Raw genomic sequence first — 21,847 nt, 5'->3', positions numbered from 1 at the left:
TTATCTGGGCACTGTATGCAATCTATGCTTTATTTATCTGGGCACTGTATGAAGTCTGTGCTTTATTTATCTGGGTACTGTATGAAGTCTGTGCTTTATTTATCTGGGCACTGTATGAAATCTATGCTTTATTTATCTGGGCACTGTATGAAGTCTGTGCTTTATTTATCTGGGTACTGTATGAAGTCTGTGCTTTATTTATCTGGGCACTGTATGAAATCTATGCTTTATTTATCTGGGCACTGTATGAAATCTCTGCTTATTTATCTGGACTGTATGAAGTCTGTGCTTTATTTATCTGGGCACTGTATGAAGTCTGTGCTTTATTTATCTGGGCACTGTATGCAATATATGCTTTATTTATCTGGGCACTGTATGAAATCTATGCTTTATTTATCTGGGCACTTTATGAAATCTATGCTTTATTTATCTGGGCACTGTATGAAGTCTGTGCTTTATTTATCTGGGCACTGTATGCAATATATGCTTTATTTATCTGGGCACTGTATGAAATCTATGCTTTATTTATCTGGGCACTGTATGAAATCTCTGCTTTATTTATCTGGGCACTTTATGAAATCTATGCTTTATTTATCTGAGCACTGTATGAAGTCTGTGCTTTATTTATCTGGGCACTGTATGAAATCTATGCTTTATTTATCTGGGCACTGTATGAAATCTATGCTTTATTTATCTGGGCACTGTATGAAGTCTGTGCTTTATTTATCTGGGCACTGTATGCAATCTATGCTTTATTTATCTGGGCACTGTATGAAATCTATGCTTTATTTATCTGGGCACTGTATGCAATCTATGCTTTATTTATCTGGGCACTTTATGAAATCTCTGCTTTATTTATCTGGGCACTTTATGAAATCTATGCTTTATTTATCTAGGCACTGTATGAAGTCTGTGCTTTATTTATCTGGGCACTGTATGCAATCTATGCTTTATTTATCTGGGCACTGTATGAAATCTCTGCTTTATTTATCTGGGCACTGTATGAAATCTGTGCTTTATTTATCTGGGCACTTTATGAAATCTCTGCTTTATTTATCTGGGCACTTTATGAAATCTATGCTTTATTTATCTAGGCACTGTATGAAGTCTGTGCTTTATTTATCTGGGCACTGTATGCAATCTATGCTTTATTTATCTGGGCACTGTATGAAATCTCTGCTTTATTTATCTGGGCACTGTATGCAATCTATGCTTTATTTATCTGGGCACTTTATGAAATCTCTGCTTTATTTATCTGGGCACTTTATGAAATCTATGCTTTATTTATCTAGGCACTGTATGAAGTCTGTGCTTTATTTATCTGGGCACTGTATGCAATCTATGCTTTATTTATCTGGGCACTGTATGAAGTCTGTGCTTTATTTATCTGAGCACTGTATGAAGTCTGTGCTTTATTTATCTGGGCACTGTATGAAATCTATGCTTTATTTATCTGGGCACTGTATGAAGTCTGTGCTTTATTTATCTGGGCACTGTATGAAATCTCTGCTTTATTTATCTGGGCACTGTATGAAATCTCTGCTTTATTTATCTGAGCACTGTATGAAGTCTGTGCTTTATTTATCTGGACTGTATGAAATCTATGCTTTATTTATCTGGACTGTATGAAATCTCTGCTTTATTCATCTGGGCACTGTATGAAATCTATGCTTTATTTATGTGGACTGTATGAAATCTATGCTTTATTTATCTGGGCACTGTATGAAATCTGTGCTTTATTTATCTGAGCACTGTATGAAATCTATGCTTTATTTATCTGGGCACTGTATGAAATCTCTGCTTTATTTATCTGAGCACTGTATGAAGTCTGTGCTTTATTTATCTGGACTGTATGAAATCTATGCTTTATTCATCTGGGCACTGTATGAAATCTATGCTTTATTCATCTGGGCATTGTATGAAATCTATGCTTTATTTATGTGGACTGTATGAAACCTATGCTTTATTTATCTGGGCACTGTATGAAATCTGTGCTTTATTTATCTGAGCACTGTATGAAATCTATGCTTTATTTATCTGGGCACTGTATGAAATCTCTGCTTTATTTATCTGAGCACTGTATGAAGTCTGTGCTTTATTTATCTGGACTGTATGAAATCTATGCTTTATTTATCTGGACTGTATGAAATCTATGCTTTATTCATCTGGGCACTGTATGAAATCTATGCTTTATTTATGTGGACTGTATGAAATCTATGCTTTATTTATCTGGGCATTGTATGAAATCTATGCTTTATTTATCTGGGCACTGTATGAAGTCTGTGCTTTATTTATCTGGGCACTGTATGAAATCTATGCTTTATTTATCTGGACTGTATGAAAGCTATGCTTTATTTATCTGGGCACTGTATGAAGTCTGTGCTTTATTTATCTGGACTGTATGAAAGCTATGCTTTATTTATCTGGGCACTGTATGAAGTCTGTGCTTTATTTATCTGGACTGTATGAAATCTATGCTTTATTTATCTGGGCACTATATGAAATCTATGCTTCATTTATCTGGACTGTATGAAATCTATGCTTTATTTATCTGGACTGTATGAAGTCTGTGCTTTATTTATCTGGGCACTGTATGAAGTCTGTGCTTTATTTATCTGGGCACTGTATGAAATCTATGCTTTATTTATCTGGGCACTGTATGAAGACTGTGCTTTATTTATCTGGACTGTATGAAATCTATGCTTTATTTATCTGGGCACTATATGAAATCTATGCTTCATTTATCTGGACTGTATGAAATCTATGCTTTATTTATCTGGGCACTATATGAAATCTATGCTTTATTTATCTGGACACTGTATGAAATCTATGCTTTATTTATCTGGACTGTATGAAATCTATGCTTTATTTATCTGGGCACTGTATGAAGTCTGTGCTTTATTTATCTGGGCACTGTATGAAGTCTGTGCTTTATTTATCTGGACTGTATGAAAGCTATGCTTTATTTATCTGGGCACTGTATGAAGTCTGTGCTTTATTTATCTGGGCACTGTATGAAATCTATGCTTTATTTATCTGGACTGTATGAAAGCTATGCTTTATTTATCTGGGCACTGTATGAAGTCTGTGCTTTATTTATCTGGACTGTATGAAAGCTATGCTTTATTTATCTGGGCACTGTATGAAGTCTGTGCTTTATTTATCTGGACTGTATGAAATCTATGCTTTATTTATCTGGGCACTATATGAAATCTATGCTTCATTTATCTGGACTGTATGAAATCTATGCTTTATTTATCTGGACTGTATGAAGTCTGTGCTTTATTTATCTGGGCACTGTATGAAGTCTGTGCTTTATTTATCTGGGCACTGTATGAAATCTATGCTTTATTTATCTGGGCACTGTATGAAGTCTGTGCTTTATTTATCTGGACTGTATGAAATCTATGCTTTATTTATCTGGGCACTATATGAAATCTATGCTTCATTTATCTGGACTGTATGAAATCTATGCTTTATTTATCTGGGCACTATATGAAATCTATGCTTTATTTATCTGGACACTGTATGAAATCTATGCTTTATTTATCTGGACTGTATGAAATCTATGCTTTATTTATCTGGGCACTGTATGAAGTCTGTGCTTTATTTATCTGGACTGTATGAAAGCTATGCTTTATTTATCTGGGCACTGTATGAAATCTATGCTTTATTTATCTGGGCACTATATGAAATCTATGCTTCATTTATCTGGACTGTATGAAATCTCTGCTTTATTTATCTGGGCACTGTATGAAATCTATGCTTTATTTATCTGGGCACTATATGAAATCTATGCTTTATTTATCTGGACACTGTATGAAATCTATGCTTTATTTATCTGGGCACTGTATGAAATCTCTGCTTTATTTATCTGGACACTGTATGAAATCTATGCTTTATTTATCTGGACTGTATGAAATCTATGCTTTATTTATCTGGGCACTGTATGAAATCTATGCTTTATTTATCTGAGCACTATATGAAATCTATGCTTCATTTATCTGGACTGTATGAAATCTATGCTTCATTTATCTGGGCACTGTATGAAATCTATGCTTTATTTATCTGGACTGTATGAAATCTATGCTTTATTTATCTGAGCACTGTATGAAATCTATGCTTTATTTATCTGGGCACTTTATGAAATCTCTGCTTTATTTATCTGAGCACTGTATGAAGTCTGTGCTTTATTTATCTGGACTGTATGAAATCTCTGCTTTATTTATCTGAGCACTGTATGAAATCTATGCTTTATTTATCTGGGCACTGTATGAAGTATGTGCTTTATTTATCTGGGCACTGTATGAAATCTATGCTTTATTTATCTGGGCACTGTATGAAGTCTGTGCTTTATTTATCTGGACTGTATGAAAGCTATGCTTTATTTATCTGGGCACTGTATGAAATCTGTGCTTTATTTATCTGGACTGTATGAAAGCTATGCTTTATTTATCTGGGCACTGTATGAAATCTATGCTTTATTTATCTGTGCACTGTATGAAGTCTGTGCTTTATTTATCTGGGCACTGTATGAAATCTATGCTTTATTTATCTGGGCACTGTATGAAATCTATGCTTTATTTATCTGTGCACTGTATGAAGTCTGTGCTTTATTTATCTGGACTGTATGAAATCTATGCTTTATTTATCTGGGCACTGTATGAAGTCTGTGCTTTATTTATCTGGACTGTATGAAAGCTATGCTTTATTTATCTGGGCACTGTATGAAATCTATGCTTTATTTATCTGTGCACTGTATGAAGTCTGTGCTTTATTTATCTGGGCACTGTATGAAATCTATGCTTTATTTATCTGGGCACTGTATGAAGTCTGTGCTTTATTTATCTGGACTGTATGAAATCTATGCTTTATTTATCTGGGCACTGTATGAAGTCTGTGCTTTATTTATCTGGGCACTGTATGAAGTCTGTGCTTTATTTATCTGGACTGTATGAAATCTATGCTTTATTTATCTGGGCACTGTATGAAATCTATGCTTTATTTATCTGGGCACTGTATGAAGTCTGTGCTTTATTTATCTGGACTGTATGAAAGCTATGCTTTATTTATCTGGGCACTGTATGAAATCTATGCTTTATTTATCTGTGCACTGTATGAAGTCTGTGCTTTATTTATCTGGGCACTGTATGAAATCTATGCTTTATTTATCTGGGCACTGTATGAAGTCTGTGCTTTATTTATCTGGACTGTATGAAATCTATGCTTTATTTATCTGGGCACTATATGAAATCTATGCTTTATTTATCTGAGCACTGTATGAAATCTCTGCTTTATTTATCTGGACTGTATGAAATCTCTGCTTTATTTATCTGAGCACTGTATGAAATCTATGCTTTATTTATCTGGGCACTTTATGAAATCTCTGCTTTATTTATCTGAGCACTGTATGAAGTCTGTGCTTTATTTATCTGGACTGTATGAAATCTCTGCTTTATTTATCTGAGCACTGTATGAAATCTATGCTTTATTTATCTGGGCACTGTATGAAGTATGTGCTTTATTTATCTGGGCACTGTATGCAATCTATGCTTTATTTATCTGGGCACTGTATGAAGTCTGTGCTTTATTTATCTGGGTACTGTATGAAGTCTGTGCTTTATTTATCTGGGCACTGTATGAAATCTATGCTTTATTTATCTGGGCACTGTATGAAGTCTGTGCTTTATTTATCTGGGTACTGTATGAAGTCTGTGCTTTATTTATCTGGGCACTGTATGAAATCTATGCTTTATTTATCTGGACTGTATGAAATGTATGCTTTATTTATCTGGGCACTGTATGAAATCTCTGCTTATTTATCTGGACTGTATGAAGTCTGTGCTTTATTTATCTGGGCACTGTATGAAATCTATGCTTTATTTATCTGGGCACTGTATGAAGTCTGTGCTTTATTTATCTGGGTACTGTATGAAGTCTGTGCTTTATTTATCTGGGCACTTTATGAAATCTATGCTTTATTTATCTGGACTGTATGAAATGTATGCTTTATTTATCTGGGCACTGTATGAAATCTCTGCTTATTTATCTGGACTGTATGAAGTCTGTGCTTTATTTATCTGGGCACTGTATGAAGTCTGTGCTTTATTTATCTGGGCACTGTATGCAATATATGCTTTATTTATCTGGGCACTGTATGAAATCTATGCTTTATTTATCTTGGCACTGTATGAAGTCTGTGCTTTATTTATCTGGGCACTGTATGCAATATATGCTTTATTTGTCTGGGCACTGTATGAAATCTATGCTTTATTTATCTGGGCACTGTATGAAATCTCTGCTTTATTTATCTGGGCACTTTATGAAATCTATGCTTTATTTATCTGAGCACTGTATGAAGTCTGTGCTTTATTTATCTGGGCACTGTATGAAATCTATGCTTTATTTATCTGGGCACTGTATGAAATCTATGCTTTATTTATCTGGGCACTGTATGAAGTCTGTGCTTTATTTATCTGGGCACTGTATGCAATCTATGCTTTATTTATCTGGGCACTGTATGAAATCTATGCTTTATTTATCTGGGCACTGTATGCAATCTATGCTTTATTTATCTGGGCACTTTATGAAATCTCTGCTTTATTTATCTGGGCACTTTATGAAATCTATGCTTTATTTATCTAGGCACTGTATGAAGTCTGTGCTTTATTTATCTGGGCACTGTATGCAATCTATGCTTTATTTATCTGGGCACTGTATGAAATCTCTGCTTTATTTATCTGGGCACTGTATGAAATCTGTGCTTTATTTATCTGGGCACTGTATGCAATCTATGCTTTATTTATCTGGGCACTGTATGAAGTCTGTGCTTTATTTATCTGAGCACTGTATGAAGTCTGTGCTTTATTTATCTTTGCACTGTATGAAATCTATGCTTTATTTATCTGGGCACTGTATGAAGTCTGTGCTTTATTTATCTGGGCACTGTATGAAATCTCTGCTTTATTTATCTGGGCACTGTATGAAATCTATGCTTTATTTATCTGGGCATTGTATGAAATCTATGCTTTATTCATCTGGGCACTGTATGAAATCTATGCTTTATTTATGTGGACTGTATGAAATCTATGCTTTATTTATCTGGGCACTGTATGAAATCTGTGCTTTATTTATCTGAGCACTGTATGAAATCTATGCTTTATTTATCTGGGCACTGTATGAAATCTCTGCTTTATTTATCTGAGCACTGTATGAAGTCTGTGCTTTATTTATCTGGACTGTATGAAATCTATGCTTTATTTATCTGGGCATTGTATGAAATCTATGCTTTATTTATCTGGACTGTATGAAATCTATGCTTTATTCATCTGGGCACTGTATGAAATCTATGCTTTATTTATGTGGACTGTATGAAATCTATGCTTTATTTATCTGGGCATTGTATGAAATCTATGCTTTATTTATCTGGGCACTGTATGAAATCTGTGCTTTATTTATCTGGGCACTGTATGAAATCTATGCTTTATTTATCTGGGCATTGTATGAAGTCTGTGCTTTATTTATCTGAGCACTGTATGAAATCTATGCTTTATTTATCTGGGCATTGTATGAAATCTATGCTTTATTTATCTGGGCACTGTATGAAGTCTGTGCTTTATTTATCTGGGCACTGTATGAAATCTATGCTTTATTTATCTGGACTGTATGAAAGCTATGCTTTATTTATCTGGGCACTGTATGAAGTCTGTGCTTTATTTATCTGGACTGTATGAAAGCTATGCTTTATTTATCTGGGCACTGTATGAAGTCTGTGCTTTATTTATCTGGACTGTATGAAATCTATGCTTTATTTATCTGGGCACTATATGAAATCTATGCTTCATTTATCTGGACTGTATGAAATCTATGCTTTATTTATCTGGACTGTATGAAGTCTGTGCTTTATTTATCTGGGCACTGTATGAAGTCTGTGCTTTATTTATCTGGGCACTGTATGAAATCTATGCTTTATTTATCTGGGCACTGTATGAAGACTGTGCTTTATTTATCTGGACTGTATGAAATCTATGCTTTATTTATGTGGGCACTATATGAAATCTATGCTTCATTTATCTGGACTGTATGAAATCTATGCTTTATTTATCTGGGCACTATATGAAATCTATGCTTTATTTATCTGGACACTGTATGAAATCTATGCTTTATTTATCTGGACTGTATGAAATCTATGCTTTATTTATCTGGGCACTGTATGAAGTCTGTGCTTTATTTATCTGGGCACTGTATGAAGTCTGTGCTTTATTTATCTGGACTGTATGAAAGCTATGCTTTATTTATCTGGGCACTGTATGAAGTCTGTGCTTTATTTATCTGGGCACTGTATGAAATCTATGCTTTATTTATCTGGACTGTATGAAAGCTATGCTTTATTTATCTGGGCACTGTATGAAGTCTGTGCTTTATTTATCTGGACTGTATGAAAGCTATGCTTTATCTGGGCACTGTATGAAGTCTGTGCTTTATTTATCTGGACTGTATGAAATCTATGCTTTATTTATCTGGGCACTATATGAAATCTATGCTTCATTTATCTGGACTGTATGAAATCTATGCTTTATTTATCTGGACTGTATGAAGTCTGTGCTTTATTTATCTGGGCACTGTATGAAGTCTGTGCTTTATTTATCTGGGCACTGTATGAAATCTATGCTTTATTTATCTGGGCACTGTATGAAGTCTGTGCTTTATTTATCTGGACTGTATGAAATCTATGCTTTATTTATCTGGGCACTATATGAAATCTATGCTTCATTTATCTGGACTGTATGAAATCTATGCTTTATTTATCTGGGCACTATATGAAATCTATGCTTTATTTATCTGGACACTGTATGAAATCTATGCTTTATTTATCTGGACTGTATGAAATCTATGCTTTATTTATCTGGGCACTGTATGAAGTCTGTGCTTTATTTATCTGGACTGTATGAAAGCTATGCTTTATTTATCTGGGCACTGTATGAAATCTATGCTTTATTTATCTGGGCACTATATGAAATCTATGCTTCATTTATCTGGACTGTATGAAATCTCTGCTTTATTTATCTGGGCACTGTATGAAATCTATGCTTTATTTATCTGGGCACTATATGAAATCTATGCTTTATTTATCTGGACACTGTATGAAATCTATGCTTTATTTATCTGGGCACTGTATGAAATCTATGCTTTATTTATCTGGACACTGTATGAAATCTATGCTTTATTTATCTGGACTGTATGAAATCTATGCTTTATTTATCTGGGCACTGTATGAAATCTATGCTTTATTTATCTGAGCACTATATGAAATCTATGCTTCATTTATCTGGACTGTATGAAATCTATGCTTCATTTATCTGGGCACTGTATGAAATCTATGCTTTATTTATCTGGACTGTATGAAATCTATGCTTTATTTATCTGAGCACTATATGAAATCTATGCTTCATTTATCTGGACTGTATGAAATCTATGCTTCATTTATCTGGACTGTATGAAATCTATGCTTTATTTATCTGGGCACTGTATGCAGGGCCGGACTGGGACTAAAATTCAGCCCTGGCATTTGAAGTTACACAGGCCCACTAGTCACATGGTGACTATATAATATCTTTGTACAGTTGTAGTTTACAAGAAGTGAGAGGAGATTAACACGACTATATAACATGTAGTCACAGCTGTGCCCAGTATTTCAGCTTAGTCCTATTTATTGCTTTTAGGTACAGTACTCCTCCCAAATCTCTGTCCCCTTTTGTATGCATCATTACAGAATTCCTGGCAGAACTGCTCTCTATTGGGCAACCAGACCCCCTGGTCATAGCCGCCCCTATCATACCTCCCAACTTTTGAAGAAGGGAAAGACGGACAAAGATTGCGGCGCGCTGCTGCAAATTTTGGCCACGCCCAGCCACACCCATTTCACAACTAGTCACACCCATGTGCACACCTAATCGCACCCATTTAGCACTGCTGATCACACTGACTGGTACTGAGGGCACAGTGGCTGGCATTATGGGCACACTGACTGGCACTAAGGAAGAGAGAAAACAGAGAGAGAGAAAAAAGAAAACGGAGAGAGCGAGAAAGAAAGGGGAAAGAAAGAAAGAACAGAGAGAGACAAAGAAAGAACAGAGAGAGACAGAGAAAGAACAGAGAGAGAAAGAAAGAGGGGAAAGAAAGAAAGAACAGAGAAAGAACAGAGAGAGAAAGAAAGAAGTAAAGAAAAGAAAGAAAGAACAGAGAGAAAGAGAGGAAAGAAAAAGAAAGAGGGAAAGAAAGAACAGAGAGAAAGAAAGAACAGAGAGAGAAAGAAAAAGAGAGAAAGAAATAAAGAAAGATTCTACAAAGATACTATAGCAGCCCGGCTCCCATTGTAGTGCCCACCTGAGCCTCACATGGCCGGCATCCCCGATTCCAAGGCGATCCTGCTGTCTGCGCTGTCGGAGGAGGACACGGTGATGGATCTGAAGCATTCCTAGTTCCGTCACAATCTCCTCAAGAAATTATCTCATTTTCGGTCAGCTTCCAGCACATCACTTCAGGTGGAACGTCATGTGTGTCTTTTAAAATGCTTTTCGGGGCTCCGCCGTGTACTCCTGTGTCCGTGGGAAAAGCCCGCTTTGTATGCTTTGTACACACTTGGCTCCGCTCCGTACATCCCGTACACATATGGCTCCACTCCATACACACACGGCTCCACTCTGTCCACCTCGTAGACGCGTGGCTCCTCTCCGTACACCTCGCACACGCGCGGCTCCGCTCCGTCCACCTCGCACACCCGCGGCTCCGCTCCGTACACCTCGCACACCCGCGGCTCCTCTCCGTACACCTCGCACACCCGCGGCTCCGCTCCGTACACCTCGCACACACTAGGCTCCGCTCCGTACACCTCGCACACGCGCGGCTCCGCTCCGTACACCTCGCACACGCGCGGCTCCGCTCCGTACACCTCGCACACGCGCGGCTCCGCTCCGTACACCTCGCACACGCGCGGCTCCGCTCCGTACACCTCGCACACGCGCGGCTCCGCTCCGTACACCTCGCACACGCGCGGCTCCGCTCCGTACACCTCGCACACGCGCGGCTCCTCTCCGTACACCTCGCACACGCGCGGCTCCTCTCCGTACACCTCGCACACGCGCGGCTCCTCTCCGTACACCTCGCACACGCGCGGCTCCTCTCCGTACACCTCGCACACGCGCGGCTCCTCTCCGTACACCTCGCACACGCGCGGCTCCTCTCCGTACACCTCGCACACGCGCGGCTCCTCTCCGTACACCTCGCACACGCGCGGCTCCTCTCCGTACACCTCGCACACGCGCGGCTCCTCTCCGTACACCTCGCACACGCGCGGCTCCTCTCCGTACACCTCGCACACGCGCGGCTCCTCTCCGTACACTTCGTACACGCACGGCTCCGCTCCGTACACCTCGCACACACACGGCTCCGCTCCGTACACCTCGCACACACGCGGCTCCGCTCCGTACACCTCATACACACGCGGCTCCACTCCGTACACCTCGTACACGCGCGGCTCCTCTCCGTACACCTCGCACACGCGCGGCTCCTCTCCGTACACCTCGTACACGCACGGCTCTACGGCTCTGCTCCGTACACCTCGTACACACACGGCTCTGCTCCGTACACCTCGTACACACACGGCTCCGCTCCGTACACCTCGCACACACGCGGCTCCGCTCCGTACACCTCGTACACACGCGGCTCCACTCCGTACACCTCGTACACGCGCGGCTCCTCTCCGTACACGCGCGCGGCTCCTCTCCGTACACGCGCGCGGCTCCTCTCCGTACACCTCGCACACGCGCGGCTCCTCTCCGTACACCTCGCACACGCGCGGCTCCTCTCCGTACACCTCGCACACGCGCGGCTCCTCTCCGTACACCTCGCACACGCGCGGCTCCTCTCCGTACACCTCGCATACGCGCGGCTCCTCTCCGTACACCTCGCACACGCGCGGCTCCTCTCCGTACACTTCGTACACGCACGGCTCTACGGCTCTGCTCCGTACACCTCGCACACGCGCGGCTCCGCTCCGTACACCTCGTACACACACGGCTCTGCTCCGTACACCACGTACACACACGGCTCCGCTCCGTACACCTCGCACACACGCGGCTCCGCTCCGTACACCTCATACACACGCGGCTCCGCTCCGTACACCTCGTACACCCACGGCTCCGCTCCGTACACCTCATACACACACAGCTCTGCTACATCCACACTGTAAATCCTGACCCCACACATACTTACCTCAACCAGCACCATGACAACAGCAAAGCAGAGTCTTGCAGATGGTAGAGGCAAGGCTGAGCGCACAGGACCTGTGATGAGGTCACAGGAAGGGCGGAGTCAGGGGTGACATGTTCGGGGGTCTGGACAAAGGCTCCTGATCATGTGACCCCCTGACTCCTCCCCTCCTGTGACCTCATCACAGGTCCTGCGAACAGAGCCAGCAGGCAAGCGAGTGCGACGCTGTGAGTGGCTGGGGGGGAGGGGGTCTAATGCTAGGGCGAGGATGGGGGAGGGGGCGTGGCGGCTTATCTCCCTGCAGTGCGGGAGGAACTTGGAAACTATCACCGCCGGGCCCGCAGAGGGCCGGCGGCAGGAGAAACAGTGGCCGCAGCAGCTGGCAAGCGGCCAGATGATTGGGCGCTGCCGCCCGCGGCCCACGTGACAGCGGCCCAGCGGGAAAATGCCCGGTTGGTTATATTGCCAATCCGGGCCTGACTGTATGAAATCTATGCTTTATTTATCTGGGCACTGTATGAAATCTATGCTTTATTTATCTGGGCACTGTACAGGCCCGGATTGGCAATATAACCAACCGGGCATTTTCCCGCTGGGCCGCTGTCACGTGGGCCGCGGGCGGCAGCGCCCAATCATCTGGCCGCTTGCCAGCTGGCTCTGTTCGCAGGACCTGTGATGAGGTCACAGGAGGGGAGGAGTCAGGGGGTCACATGATCAGGAGCCTTTGTCCAGACCCCCGAACATGTCACCCCTGACTCCGCCCTTCCTGTGACCTCATCACAGGTCCTGTGCGCTCAGCCTTGCCTCTACCATCTGCAAGACTCTGCTTTGCTGTTGTCATGGTGCTGGTTGAGGTAAGTATGTGTGGGGTCAGGATTTACAGTGTGGATGTAGCAGAGCTGTGTGTGTATGAGGTGTACGGAGCGGAGCCGTGGGTGTACGAGGTGTACGGAGCGGAGCCGCGTGTGTATGAGGTGTACGGAGCGGAGCCGCGTGTGTGCGAGGTGTACGGAGCGGAGCTGTGTGTGTACGAGGTGTACGGAGCAGAGCCGTGTGTGTACGAGGTGTACGGAGCAGAGCCGTAGAGCCGTGCGTGTGCGAGGTGTACGGAGAGGAGCCGCGCGTGTGCGAGGTGTACGGAGAGGAGCCGCGCGTGTGCGAGGTGTACGGAGAGGAGCCGCGCGTGTGCGAGGTGTACGGAGAGGAGCCGCGCGTGTGCGAGGTGTACGGAGAGGAGCCGCGCGTGTGCGAGGTGTACGGAGAGGAGCCGCGCGTGTGCGAGGTGTACGGAGAGGAGCCGCGCGTGTGCGAGGTGTACGGAGAGGAGCCGCGCGTGTGCGAGGTGTACGGAGAGGAGCCGCGCGTGTGCGAGGTGTACGGAGAGGAGCAGCGCGTGTGCGAGGTGTACGGAGAGGAGCCGCGCGTGTGCGAGGTGTACGGAGAGGAGCCGCGCGCGTGTATGGAGAGGAGCCGCGCGCGTGTACGGAGCGGAGCCGCGCGTGTACGAGGTGTACGGAGCGGAGCCGCGCGTGTACGAGGTGTACGGAGCGGAGCCGCGCGTGTGCGAGGTGTACGGAGCGGAGCCGCGCGTGTGCGAGGTGTACGGAGCGGAGCCGCGCGTGTACGAGGTGGACAGAGTGGAGCCGTGTGTGTATGGAGTGGAGCCATATGTGTACGGGATGTACGGAGCGGAGCCAAGTGTGTACAAAGCATACAAAGCGGGCTTTTCCCACGGACACAGGAGTACACGGCGGAGCCCCGAGGAGCATTTTAAAAGACACACATGACGTTCCACCTGAAGTGATGTGCTGGAAGCTGACCGAAAATGAGATAATTTCTTGAGGAGATTGTGACGGAACTAGGAATGCTTCAGATCCATCACCGTGTCCTCCTCCGACAGCGCAGACAGCAGGATCGCCTTGGAATCGGGGATGCCGGCCATGTGAGCGGATCATGATAGGTCCTGCACCGGGAGGCTCAGGTGGGCACTACAATGGGAGCCGGGCTGCTATAGTATCTTTGTAGATTCTTTATTTCTTTCTCTCTTTTTCTTTCTCTCTCTGTTCTTTCTTTCTCTCTGTTCTTTCTTTCCCTCTTTCTTTTTCTTTCCTCTCTTTCTCTCTGTTCTTTCTTTCTTTTCTTTACTTCTTTCTTTCTCTCTCTGTTCTTTCTCTGTCTCTCTCTGTTCTTTCTTTCCCCTCTTTCTTTCTCTCTCTGTTCTTTCTCTGTCTCTCTCTGTTCTTTCTTTGTCTCTCTCTGTTCTTTCTTTCTTTCCCCTTTCTTTCTCGCTCTCTCCGTTTTCTTTTTTCTCTCTCTCTGTTTTCTCTCTTCCTTAGTGCCAGTCAGTGTGCCCATAATGCCAGCCACTGTGCCCTCAGTACCAGTCAGTGTGATCAGCAGTGCTAAATGGGTGCGATTAGGTGTGCACATGGGTGTGACTAGTTGTGAAATGGGTGTGGCTGGGCGTGGCCAAAATTTGCAGCAGCGCGCCGCAATCTTTGTCCGTCTTTCCCTTCTTCAAAAGTTGGGAGGTATGATAGGGGCGGCTATGACCAGGGGGTCTGGTTGCCCAATAGAGAGCAGTTCTGCCAGGAATTCTGTAATGATGCATACAAAAGGGGACAGAGATTTGGGAGGAGTACTGTACCTAAAAGCAATAAATAGGACTGAGCTGAAATACTGGGCACAGCTGTGACTACATGTTATATAGTCGTGTTAATCTCCTCTCACTTCTTGTAAACTACAACTGTACAAAGATATTATATAGTCACCATGTGACTAGTGGGCCTGTGTAACTTCAAATGCCAGGGCTGAATTTTAGTCCCAGTCCGGCCCTGGCACTGTATGAAGTCTGTGCTTTATTTATCTGCGCACTGTATGAAGTCTGTGCTTTATTTATCTGGACTGTATGAAATCTATGCTTTATTTATCTGAGCACTGTATGAAATCTATGCTTTATTTATCTGGGCACTGTATGAAATCTATGCTTCATTTATCTGGACTGTATGAAATCTATGCTTTATTTATCTGGACTGTATGAAAGCTATGCTTTATTTATCTGGGCACTGTATGAAATCTATGCTTTATTTATCTGGACTGTATGAAAGCTATGCTTTATTTATCTGGGCACTGTATGAAATCTATGCTTTATTTATCTGGACTGTATGAAATCTATGCTTTATTTATCTGGACTGTATGAAATCTATGCTTTATTTATCTGGGCACTGTATGAAGTCTGTGCTTTATTTATCTGGACTGTATGAAATCTCTGCTTTATTTATCTGGGCACTGTATGAAATCTATGCTTTATTTATCTGGACTGTATGAAATCTATGCTTTATTTATCTGGACTGTATGAAATCTATGCTTTATTTATCTGGGCACTGTATGAAGTCTGTGCTTTATTTATCTGGACTGTATGAAATCTATGCTTTATTTATCTGGGCACTGTATGAAATCTATGCTTTATTTATCTGGACTGTATGAAATCTATGCTTTATTTATCTGGGCACTGTATGAAATCTATGCTTTATTTATCTGGACTGTATGAAAGCTATGCTTTATTTATCTGGGCACTGTATGAAATCTATGCTTTATTTATCTGGACTGTATGAAATCTATGCTTTATTTATCTGGACTGTATGAAATCTATGCTTTATTTATCTGGGCACTGTATGAAGTCTGTGCTTTATTTATCTGGACTGTATGAAATCTCTGCTTTATTTATCTGGGCACTGTATGAAATCTATGCTTTATTTATCTGGACTGTATGAAATCTATGCTTTATTTATCTGGACTGTATGAAATCTATGCTTTATTTATCTGGGCACTGTATGAAGTCTGTGCTTTATTTATCTGGACTGTATGAAATCTATGCTTTATTTATCTGAGCACTGTATGAAATCTATGCTTCATTTATCTGGACTGTATGAAATCTCTGCTTTATTTATCTGGGCACTGTATGAAGTCTGTACTTTATTTATCTGGACTGTATGAAATCTCTGCTTTATTTATCTGGGCACTGTATGAAGTCTGTGCTTTATTTATCTGGACTGTATGAAATCTCTGCTTTATTTATCTGGGCACTGTATGAAATCTATGCTTTATTTATCTGGACTGTATGAAATCTATGCTTTATTTATCTGGACTGTATGAAATCTATGCTTTATTTATCTGGGCACTGTATGAAGTCTGTGCTTTATTTATCTGGACTGTATGAAATCTATGCTTTATTTATCTGAGCACTGTATGAAATCTAAGCTTTATTTATCTGGGCATTGTATGAAATCTATGCTTTATTTATCTGGGCACTGTATGAAATCTATGCTTTATTTATCTGGGCACTGTATGAAATCTATGCTTTATTTATCTGGGCATTGTATGAAATCTATGCTTTATTTATCTGGGCACTGTATGAAATCTATGCTTTATTTATCTGGGCACTGTATGAAGTCTGTGCTTTATTTATCTGGGCACTGTATGAAGTCTATGCTTTATTTATCTGGGCACTGTATGAAGTCTGTGCTTTATTTATCTGGACTGTATGAAAGCTATGCTTTATTTATCTGGGCACTGTATGAAATCTATGCTTTATTTATCTGGGCACTGTATGAAATCTATGCTTTATTTATCTGGGCACTGTATGAAGTCTGTGCTTTATTTATCTGGGCACTGTATGAAATCTATGCTTTATTTATCTGGGCACTGTATGAAGTCTGTGCTTTATTTATCTGGGCACTGTATGAAATCTATGCTTTATTTATCTGGACTGTATGAAAGCTATGCTTTATTTATCTGGGCACTGTATGAAATCTATGCTTTATTTATCTGGACTGTATGAAATCTATGCTTTATTTATCTGGGCACTGTATGAAATCTATGCTTTATTTATCTGGGCACTGTATGAAGTATGTGCTTTATTTATCTGGGCACTGTATGAAATCTATGCTTTATTTATCTGGACTGTATGAAATCTATGCTTTATTTATCTGGGCACTGTATGAAGTCTGTGCTTTATTTATCTGGACTGTATGAAATCTATGCTTTATTTATCTGGGCACTGTATGAAATCTATGCTTTATTTATCTGGGCACTGTATGAAATCTATGCTTTATTTATCTGGGCACTGTATGAAGTCTGTGCTTTATTTATCTGGGCACTATATGAAATCTCTGCTTTATTTATCTGGGCACTGTATGAAGTCTGTGCTTTATTTATCTGGACTGTATGAAGTATGTGCTTTATTTATCTGAGCACTGTATGAAATCTATGCTTTATTTATCTGGGCACTGTATGAAGTATGTGCTTTATTTATCTGAGCACTGTATGAAATCTATGCTTCATTTATCTGGACTGTATGAAATCTCTGCTTTATTTATCTGGGCACTGTATGAAATCTATGCTTTATTTATCTGGGCACTGTATGAAATCTATGCTTTATTTATCTGGGCACTGTATGAAATCTATGCTTTATTTATCTGGGCACTGTATGAAATCTCTGCTTTATTTATCTGGGCACTGTATGAAGTCTGTGCTTTATTTATCTGGACTGTATGAAAGCTATGCTTTATTTATCTGGGCACTGTATGAAATCTATGCTTTATTTATCTGGACTGTATGAAATCTATGCTTTATTTATCTGGGCACTGTATGAAATCTATGCTTTATTTATCTGGGCACTATATGAAATCTATGCTTCATTTATCTGGAATGTATGAAATCTCTGCTTTATTTATCTGGGCTGTATGAAATCTATGCTTCATTTATCTGGACTGTATGAAATCTCTGCTTTATTTATCTGGACTGTATGAAATCTCTGCTTTATTTATCTGGGCACTGTATGAAATCTATGCTTTATTTATCTGGGCACTGTATGAAATCTATGCTTTATTTATCTGGGCACTGTATGAAATCTATGCTTTATTTATCTGGGCACTGTATGAAATCTATGCTTTATTTATCTGGGCACTATATGAAATCTCTGCTTTATTTATCTGGGCACTGTATGAAGTCTGTGCTTTATTTATCTGGACTGTATGAAAGCTATGCTTTATTTATCTGGGCACTGTATGAAATCTATGCTTTATTTATCTGGACTGTATGAAATCTATGCTTTATTTATCTGGGCACTGTATGAAATCTATGCTTTATTTATCTGGGCACTATATGAAATCTATGCTTCATTTATCTGGACTGTATGAAATCTATGCTTCATTTATCTGGACTGTATGAAATCTCTGCTTTATTTATCTGGACTGTATGAAATCTCTGCTTTATTTATCTGGACTGTATGAAATCTATGCTTCATTTATCTGGACTGTATGAAATCTATGCTTCATTTATCTGGACTGTATGAAATCTCTGCTTTATTTATCTGGACTGTATGAAATCTCTGCTTTATTTATCTGGACTGTATGAAATCTATGCTTTATTTATCTGGGCACTGTATGAAATCTATGCTTTATTTATCTGGGCACTGTATGAAATCTATGCTTTATTTATCTGGGCACTGTATGAAATCTATGCTTTATTTATCTGGGCACTGTATGCAATCTATGCTTTATTTATCTGGGCACTATATGAAATCTATGCTTTATTTATCTGGACTGTATGAAATCTCTGCTTTATTTATCTGGGCACTGTATGAAGAAATCTATGCTTTATTTATCTGGACTGTATGAAAGCTATGCTTTATTTATCTGGGCACTGTATGAAATCTATGCTTTATTTATCTGGGCACTGTATGAAATCTATGCTTTATTTTTCTGGACTGTATGAAATCTCTGCTTTATTTATCTGGGCACTATATGAAATCTATGCTTTATTTATCTGGACTGTATGAAATCTCTGCTTTATTTATCTGGGCACTGTATGAAATCTATGCTTTATTTATCTGGACTGTATGAAATCTATGCTTTATTTATCTGGGCACTGTATGAAATCTATGCTTTATTTATCTGGACTGTATGAAATCTATGCTTTATTTATCTGGGCACTGTATGAAGTATGTGCTTTATTTATCTGGGCACTGTATGAAATCTATGCTTTATTTATCTGGACTGTATGAAATCTATGCTTTATTTATCTGGGACTGTATGAAATCTATGCTTTATTTATCTGGACTGTATGAAATCTATGCTTTATTTATCTGGGCACTGTATGAAATCTATGCTTTATTTATCTGGACTGTATGAAATCTATGCTTTATTTATCTGGGCACTGTATGAAGTATGTGCTTTATTTATCTGGGCACTGTATGAAATCTATGCTTTATTTATCTGGGACTGTATGAAATCTATGCTTTATTTATCTGGACTGTATGAAATCTATGCTTTATTTATCTGGGACTGTATGAAATCTATGCTTTATTTATCTGGGCACTGTATGAAGTCTGTGCTTTATTTATCTGAGCACTGTATGAAGTCTGTGCTTTATTTATCTGGGCACTTTATGAAAGCTATGCTTTATTTATCTGGACTGTATGAAATCTATGCTTTATTTATCTGGAATGTATGAAATCTATGCTTTATTTATCTGGGACTGTATGAAATCTATGCTTTATTTATCTGGACTGTATGAAATCTATGCTTTATTTATCTGGGCACTGTATGAAGTCTGTGCTTTATTTATCTGGGCACTGTATGAAATCTATGCTTTATTTATCTGGGCACTTTATGAAATCTATGCTTTATTTATCTGGACTGTATGAAATCTTTGCTTTATTTATCTGAGCACTGTATGAAATCTATGCTTTATCTGGGCACTGTATGAAGTCTGTGCTTTATTTATCTGGACTGTATGAAATCTATGCTTTATTTATCTGGACTGTATGAAATCTATGCTTTATTTATCTGGGACTGTATGAAATCTATGCTTTATTTATCTGGACTGTATGAAATCTATGCTTTATTTATCTGGGACTGTATGAAATCTATGCTTTATTTATCTGGGCACTGTATGAAGTCTGTGCTTTATTTATCTGAGCACTGTATGAAGTCTGTGCTTTATTTATCTGGGCACTTTATGAAAGCTATGCTTTATTTATCTGGACTGTATGAAATCTATGCTTTATTTATCTGGAATGTATGAAATCTATGCTTTATTTATCTGGGACTGTATGAAATCTATGCTTTATTTATCTGGACTGTATGAAATCTATGCTTTATTTATCTGGGACTGTATGAAATCTATGCTTTATTTATCTGGGCACTGTATGAAGTCTGTGCTTTATTTATCTGGGCACTGTATGAAATCTATGCTTTATTTATCTGGGCACTTTATGAAATCTATGCTTTATTTATCTGGACTGCATGAAATCTATGCTTTATTTATCTGGACTGTATGAAATCTTTGCTTTATTTATCTGAGCACTGTATGAAATCTATGCTTATTTATCTGGGCACTGTATGAAGTCTGTGCTTTATTTATCTGAGCACTGTATGAAGTCTGTGCTTTATTTATCTGGGCACTGTATGAAATCTATGCTTTATTTATCTGGGCACTTTATGAAATCTATGCTTTATTTATCTGGGCACTGTATGAAGTCTATGCTTTATTTATCTGGGCACTTTATGAAATCTATGCTTTATTTATCTGGGCACTTTATGAAATCTATGCTTTATTTATCTGAGCACTGTATGAAGTCTATGCTTTATTTATCGGGGCACTTTATGAAATCTATGCTTTATTTATCTGGGCATTGTATGAAATCTATGCTTTATTTATCTGAGACTGTATGAAGTCTGTGCTTTATTTATCTGGGCACTGTATGAAATCTATGCTTTATTTATCTGGGCACAGTATGAAGTCTGTGCTTTATTTATCTGGGCACAGTATGAAGTCTGTGCTTTATTTATCTGGGCACTGTATGAAGTCTGTGCTTTATTTATCTGGGCACTGTATGAAGTCTGTGCTTTATTTATCTGGGCACTGTATGAAATCTATGCTTTATTTATCTGGGCACAGTATGAAGTCTGTGCTTTATTTATCTGGGCACTGTATGAAGTCTGTGCTTTATTTTTCTGGGCACTGTATGAAGTCTGTGCTTTATTTATCTGGGCACTGTATGAAGTCTGTGCTTTATTTATCTGGGCACTGTATGAAATCTATGCTTTATTTATCTGGGCACTGTATGAAGTCTGTGCTTTATTTATCTGGGCACTGTATGAAGTCTGTGCTTTATTTATCTGGGCACTGTATGAAGTCTGTGCTTTATTTATCTGGACTGTATGAAATCTATGCTTTATTTATCTGGGCACTATATGAAATCTATGCTTTATTTATCTGGGCACTGTATGAAGTCTGTGCTTTATTTATCTGGACTGTATGAAATCCATGCTTTATTTATCTTGACTGTATGAAATCTATGCTTTATTTATCTGGACTGTATGAAATCCATGCTTTATTTATCTTGACTGTATGAAGTCTGTGCTTTATTTATCTGGACTGTATGAAATCTATGCTTTATTTATCTGGACTGTATGAAATCTATGCTTTATTTATCTGGGCACTGTATGCAATCTATGCTTTATTTATCTGGGCACTGTATGAAGTCTGTGCTTTATTTATCTGGGCACTA

The 21,847-nt window shown here is 39.8% G+C and overlaps 1 protein-coding gene across 12 annotated transcripts in view; it reads left to right on the top strand.

Annotated features, from left to right (window-relative positions):
• The window catches only part of DGKI (diacylglycerol kinase iota), a 300,508-nt gene that overhangs the window by 138,920 nt on the left and 139,741 nt on the right, over nt 1-21,847 (top strand). The gene's annotated exons all lie outside the window — the stretch shown is intronic.

This window comes from Dendrobates tinctorius, unplaced genomic scaffold (assembly GCF_039654945.1).
Source record: "Dendrobates tinctorius isolate UK_male_01 unplaced genomic scaffold, ASM3965494v1 ptg000020l, whole genome shotgun sequence".
Classification (NCBI taxonomy): Eukaryota; Metazoa; Chordata; class Amphibia; order Anura; family Dendrobatidae; genus Dendrobates; species Dendrobates tinctorius.
Note: the sequence above shows the minus strand (reverse complement) of the source record. Positions and strands in the feature narration are given on the sequence as shown.